The sequence below is a fragment of the Benincasa hispida genome, chromosome 10 (genome assembly GCF_027475165.1).
Source record: "Benincasa hispida cultivar pf3 chromosome 10, pf3_genome.v1.1, whole genome shotgun sequence".
In the NCBI taxonomy this organism is placed as follows: domain Eukaryota; kingdom Viridiplantae; phylum Streptophyta; class Magnoliopsida; order Cucurbitales; family Cucurbitaceae; genus Benincasa; species Benincasa hispida.
The window spans coordinates 35,015,364-35,022,743 of record NC_143487.1 but is presented as its reverse complement, the minus strand read 5'-3'; the positions used below and the strand labels follow the sequence as shown (position 1 = coordinate 35,022,743).

The window sequence follows — 7,380 nt, the reverse complement described above, 5'->3', positions numbered from 1 at the left end:
GGAAGAAGACAAGGACTTCCTTCAACTTCGACGACCGGTAACATTAGTAGAATTTCTCCTAAGAAGCTTCCTCGATAATCATCTAAAGAAAGTATAAAAAATTATTGCATGTTACGTTGTCAGCATAGCGAAAGTCGACAATAATCATATAACTGTCGAAGAAGTCGATGATTCAAAAGAAACCGAGCAAAGAGCTTCTGTCTTCAATAGTGTCAAGCCTTCAACTACTTGATCTTCAGTCTTCCAAAGATTGAGCATGGTCACAACGAAATAAGAAAACCAATGTCCAACGTGTAATGACCCGACCCTCCTAAGACTTAAGTTAGACCGTTACTAAACACATGCATGCATGAAACTTAAAACGACACCCTTTTATAGTGAAATAAATGCTAAATAAATAAGGTAAATTCAAAAGATCTTCATTAAAAATTCAAATATTAAAAACAAACGATAGAGTACCCATAAATCATAAGTGATAATAAATAGGTCTGAAAACAAATCTTAATAGTAAGTTTCAAATATCAAAATTGAAAGTTGAAAACATGAAAAGAAATCTAAATATCGTGAGCAGAAGCATAAAACTAGTCTCAGTGGCTCCGATCATGGATTCCGCTTGTGAATCGCCAGTGCATCTCTACCTTTACCTGAAACAAAAACATTAGAAAGGATGAGTACAAAATACTCAGTAAGTAACCTACTACTAGGGTCAGGCTAGACATCTATGTCCTCTAGATGCCTACCTCTGGTGGAACATATAAACTTCTCTAGTCCTCATGGGACACATACATACATGAAAAACTGATTTTTATCCTACTATAGTTAAGTATGCCCGAGGGAAACACAATCTCTGGTGGATCCCGAAGGAAACCATCACCTCTAGTGAATCCTGAAGAAAACACAACCTCTGGTGAATACCGAAGGAAACACAACCTCTGATGAATCCCCAAGGAAACACAACCTCTGGTGAATATTGAAGGAAACACAACCTCTGGTGAATACCGAAGGAAATATAACCTCTAGGGTGAATCTCGAAGGAAACACAATCTCTGATAAATCCCGAAGGATAACACCACCTCTAGTGAATCCCGAAAGAAACACAACCTCTGGTGAATCCTAAAGGATAACACCACCTCTAGTGATTTCCGAAGGAAACACAACATCTAGTGGATATCTAACTGATCAGTGAGGACACTATCACAATCTCAACCTCACAAGTATCACAACATGGTTCTATAACATATATATATATCTCATCAGCCTAGTCCCATAACATATATATACATCTCATCATCCTCAAATTCAGTAGGATCTTCAAGAATAATAATATACTCAATCATCCTAGCATTCAAACGTCTTTATGCGCATCTAGTCTTTTAAATTCTCATGCCAGCAAGGCATACATAAACATCAAACCATCAATATATCCTCAGTAACCATAATTAATAATACTGACTCTAGTCCTTTCAAACCCTAGTCAATGAAGGCATACATGAATATCATGTTAACTACTGATCCTCTGTAAATCATAATTATCATTGTCTGGCACTAGGGCCATAATTATCATTGTCTGGCCTAGGGCAGTTTCAGTAGTAAGATTACTAAGCTCAAAGTAAATCCAAATTAGTTCAAGCAAGCTTATCCCCTCCTTACCAAGCAAAACCTTGAAGCGACACCTATAATAAATCTAATATTTAAATTAATCCCTCGAGTCCTTTCCAATTAACCAATTTACTCACGGTCTCTAGTTTGAACTTTAATGAAATCGTGGCTTGGTCCAAGGTAAATTTTCAAAACTCACAAAGACTTACCAACCTTAACAAATTTTCCACCGAAATTGGTTTTAACCTTCAAACTTGATGGGCCACCTCAAAATCCTCCGAAATCTTGAATCTAAAATCCCGACATTATGGGTTAATCAAATTAGACCAACATCTTAGTGGGTAACCATAAATTTATGTCAAAACTTGATAGCCATTCAAGCTACTTTAAGAAAACCCATAAAAATACCCATTAACTTACTCAAGAATCCGACAATAGCAGTGGCGAAAGAAAACCCGCACGATAGACCCGCGACGGCAGCAACTACGGCGCGTGGGTCTACAAGCTGGACAGATGAGCGATACGTGGGTCGAGGTTGGGCGATGCGCGGCTACGAGTGTGGACAAGGCTGGGCGGCGCGCGACTTATGATCTGGGCGGTGCGGACTGAAGAGCGGTGGTTCTCAGTGAGCATGGGTCGATAATCAGTGACTGGCTGGACGCGTTTCAGATCCGAACGGCTCAACGACTGGCTGGACGCGTCTCAGATCTGAACGGCGAGCGTCTGATCTGGCAGACAGCTGAAGTTGCGCGGCTGGTTTCTGAGGCTCGACACAGCTGGGTGAGGGAGAGGGGAGTAGCGGCGTCTGGCTGGAGGCGCTAACTGCTGGCGGCGGTTGATAGATCGAGCGACGAACGAAGGGTCCGGGTCCAATCGACGGAAAGGAAGAAAAATTTCAGGGGGGGCTTGGGCGGCGTGAGGGTGAAGTGAAAGGAAAGGGAAAGAGAGAAAAAAAAATTAAAGGAAAAGAAAATATAAAAATAAAATAAAATAAAATATATTTATTTCATTTTATTCTTTTCCTATTCCACTTATTCTATTAAATTCTTTTCTTTCCCAAAATGAAATTAATTCCTTAATTTTCAAATTGAATTATGTGACATGAAAAGCCCAATTTCCACCATAATTAAACTTCAACAATTATACTTAAACGTCCAAAATTCCAAAAACACCCTCAAATAATAAAAATTACTAAAATTACACTACCATAAACTTTTGGTTTACATTATGTCCAACGTCTACTGCCACTCGAACTTCAGCCTTTAAAAGGCTAAGTTTCTTCACATCAAAGAAAGTTTGACCTTCAACATTTGCTTTTGATCATCTTAAAATGACAAGTGATCAACATGAAAGAAAGATGAAAACCTTGAAGGCAAGACCATTTCATGAAGAAAACAACGACAAGAAGATTTCACTGTTGTGTCCTGTCACGCATGAAGAGAAAGTTTTCTATTAAATATAGAAGGTTTCTTGATGGTGAAGCCAAAGCTCAACATAATTGAATGAACTCTTAACGAAGAGTATCCATAAGCGCGTTTGGATCTTTCCGATTTCACCAAGACCAAAATGCAACATATACATTCTAACTTATAGTTATGAAAATTAACACTAATTAAAGGCATGCTTTGCATAATAAAAATACAAGGAAAGAGTTCTCATATCAGTTGAAGACGCTCTTCAAGCTTTGGAACTCAGATGCAGTGGAAGAATCTCCACCCGTACTTTATCGCCCAACAAATGTGTTGGCTGCAGCAACACGATCAATCACGAACAAGTGAATGCAGCGGGGGCGACACCACCAATAGAAGCCCTTGGTATTCTCGGAGTGAGAATCCAAAGTGTGGTCTTTGGTGAGTTTGGTAAAGGTTGAAGAAATAACTAATCGTGTAGACGATAAACAAGTAGGAGAGAAAATGAAGCTATCGTATAGCCAAGTGCTTATCGTTTAGAAGAAGCTACACAATCGTGTAGGTTTTACTAAGCGACCGTTTAGTAAGAGGTGGACGATCGTTTAGAAAATAGGCACACTATGCGATCGTTTAGGGACTAGCGTGCGATCGTTTAGGCGTGAGGTGTGCGATTGTTTAAGCACAGAACGACTATCGTATAGGCTCTCGACTATGCGATCGTTTACGCTCCCACACCGATGCCAATTTTTTCAAACTTTTGCAAAATGAAACAAATTTTCATTTTATTCTTCGGTTACCATAACCGAATGCGGCTGCTCCCACTAACACACGTACGAGAGAAATTTTTGGCCAATTATCATATAATTAACCAATTTAATAATTAATAAATATAATCATATTATATTCTTACCCTATAGTTTGATATCACATATCTACTATAGTAATTTCTCCTCCATATGATAGAAATCATATTTATATCTAATTTCCTCCAAAATAATGTATCTCATACATTTAGTCAATTATATCATATATAATTAACTAGTCCAATTATATCATATATAATCAAACTCCCTCTTGTCAATTTGAACATTTCAAACTAACCCAACACTGATTCTCGACTTTACCCAAGCTACCCAAGGGACCTAATGAACCTGTGGCTCGAAGCTTCAACGGTACGTGAATAGCTGACTAAACTCTTTAGCCACGAGATCCACCATCTGTTAACTGTCAGGCATTCTACTAAAGACCAACAGCCGAACTCTTCTTACCACAGATATATTTCTGTGTCCATCAGATAAAACCAATCATGAGTACGATGACCCTTCACAAATGCTCGTAAGTACAACTGGGCTAATTTACCGTTTTGCCCCTATAGTTACATCTCACTCCTTAGGTACCACTGATTCTTCTAATGAACAATACAACATAGTTCAACTATGTGTGAACACCTCTCGGGCCAAAAGAAGCTGTGTGGTGCCACTTCGATCAAGCCCTGGAATCGGCCCTTAAGGGAGCTATCTATCTACTTACCCCTACTTTGGGAAAGAGTGAATTCCATCTTATGTAGCTGAGATACCAGCTCACAAATCAGACGAAACTCCAAAATGGTAGGTTTGAATCGGCGACCTGGCCACTTGCACCCATATAAATCAAAGGACCATCCTCAATGGCAGGAGTTCCCGACTCACTCAGGATTAAGGTCATGTTACCTATGGTCATCCTAGTGAATTGAAGTCTCTGTCATGAACGGTGTTATATAACGAGACGTTAACACTTCATGGTCATGTCTTATACAAACTCTTTGTATAGGACGCCCCCGCTTGCATGTCTCTAACACAAATGATCAGGATTAGACCATATATGACAAGTCACAATACTTATGACTATTCCACAAAGCGGGCAACATTTATAGCATTACTAGGATAAAGTTTCTATCCTATATCCATATACTACAGACCATTTTGGTTATCACTCAAGACATGATCCACTCGTATGTCATCACATACATACTTAAGTTACATACAGATAACCATGGATTTTATGTTTATTGATTTGTGGTAAAGCAAATAAAAAAATATAACTGAGCAAAAAAACAAGATGTGAAGTAAATATCATATATTATATAACACAAGCGTTCGTACAAGCTGTTTATAAACTACAAGACTCGAGACTTTAGGTCATCAACCCTAATAATTGACGAATCCTACAAATGAAGAGGATGATCAAAGCCATGATCAAATAAAAGCTTCTAATATTTAAATGTAGAAGCACTTTATCACAAGAGCCTAAACTACATGTTGCTCTTGGCCCGCATGAGCTTAAAAGGTGAATGCCCCCTGCCCCCAAAAATGCGACTACGTTATGACTTGATTTATATTTTTCATAAAGGGTACGTAAGAAGCTTGAAAGAAACTTTAAGTTTAGTCCAAACAAAAAAAAAATCTCCCTACAAAATACGTCGTGACTTGATCCTTTTCTTCAAGGTTGCGTAGGCAACTTAAAGAAATTTAAGTTCAGTCCATAAAAAAGGGTACCATAATCACCCTACATGTGGCGCTACACAACAAATTGAAGATATTCATCTCTACTAGGGACAACACAACAAATTAAAGATGTCCATCCCTACTAGGGGTAATGCAACAAATTTAAGAAGCATGTCATCTGCACGATGCTACACAGGTTGGATGTGTACAATAAGGTTCTCGTTAGAAAATTCAATCATTTTGTCTCTCATCTGAAGTGGCATTTCATCTTCAAAGTTTGGTATGGCTCGCTTCATGTCACTTTCTCAAGATCGGAGGCTTCGACGATGCTTCTTCAAAATCAAGCTTGAAAATTTCGCCGATGCTTCTTTAAATTCAAGTCGAATGATTTGTCAATGCTTCATCAAATTTAAGCTCAGAGGCTTCATTGTTGATTCTTCATCTTCAAGTTTAGGCATCCTTTATCTTCAACATTGGGGCTTCACACATCTGAAGTGGCATTTCATCTTCAAAGTTTGGTATGACTCGTTTCATTTCACTTGCTCAAGATCGGAGGCTTCAACGATGCATCTTCAAGATTAAGCTTGAAAAATTCGCCGATGCTTCTTCAAATTCATGTTCAAAGGATTTGTCAATGCTTCATCACATTTAAGCTTAGATGTTCCTCCATCTTCAAGTTCAGAGACATTTTTAAGCAAGGAAATGATTGTGGAAGACATGCTGAAATGAATAACAAACAATTGACCGTATCGGTTATATTTATCTTAACTCATTACTTAATTATCCAATCAATTTAACAAAAAAACATATGTAATCATAGAACCCTAATTAAACTATTGATTTAGTTTGTGTAATGATACTTCAAAGGTTTAGAGTAACAACCATCGAAGAGTGATCAACTACTTCTCCCCTAAATTGAGACAATCTTAGCTAATCACTAATATCAGAAAAAATCTTATTCCTATAGTTTTTAGCTACTGTTTTTTGGTCAAGGATTTATTAACTAGCTTAATTCATCCCGTAAGTGTGACCCTCTCATTTTCGATTCCCAGAGGTACTTTTAAACAGGCTACCAAAAGGAAGGATAATTGTTGAAGATTAACCTAAAAGATTCTATCCATTACTGGAGTTTGTGTTGTTTCGACTCCTATGATCAGGCACTATGAAAAGATGGTCACTCCAAAACGACACGCAGGCAGATCATATGAATCTCATGGTTCAACTTAATGGAGGAGACTATAGGATACGATGACACGCGCCCCTCTTCCACTTATTATGAATACTTTCCCTATTTACCTTGCTATTAACCCATGCAAACACTTTCCAAAGAAAGGCTGCGTCCAGGGCGACACGAAGCCGAGCATGGATCTCATGGTATGAACTCTTAGGGATATGAGAGCTAAAATTTGATATATATCATATACCAATTTTTTCCCACTAAAATATTCTAATATTGTTAGGGTTTCATTATACTTAGTTAAAACCAACTAATGAATTTATCTAAGTCCTTTTAATTTGCTCAATATAACATTTATATTAAATGATTTAACAATACTTGGTTTCATTTATTAAACACTTAATAAAATCAATCCTTTATTGCATGCTTATAAAATATTTGCCTAATTCCCCTTCCAGGTCGGTTCCCAAGTGAAGGTGTTCCATTTCTGTTAGCTTAAATACCCCTGCCTAAACAGAACATTCCTTAGACAAATGTCCCTTATAGGAAATTATTTTATAAATTTAATCTTTTAACGAAATTCATTTTAATCCTATTTTAACCTATTTCTAATCTCATTAAAAATACTTCCAACAATTGATTTTAATTTATCTCATCAAAACATAACACTTATATTTTAATTTAACTCATTAAAAACATAACACTTATATTT

The 7,380-nt window shown here is 37.3% G+C and overlaps 1 long non-coding RNA gene across 1 annotated transcript; it reads right to left on the bottom strand.

Annotated features, from left to right (window-relative positions):
• Positions 1–398: 398 nt before the first annotated feature.
• On the bottom strand, positions 399–2,602 carry LOC150033307 (uncharacterized). Its single transcript, XR_016523642.1, has 2 exons — positions 2,020–2,602; positions 399–644 (listed from the first exon to the last, which is right to left on the bottom strand). It is a non-coding gene; the product is annotated as an uncharacterized LOC150033307 (long non-coding RNA).
• Positions 2,603–7,380: the final 4,778 nt, after the last annotated feature.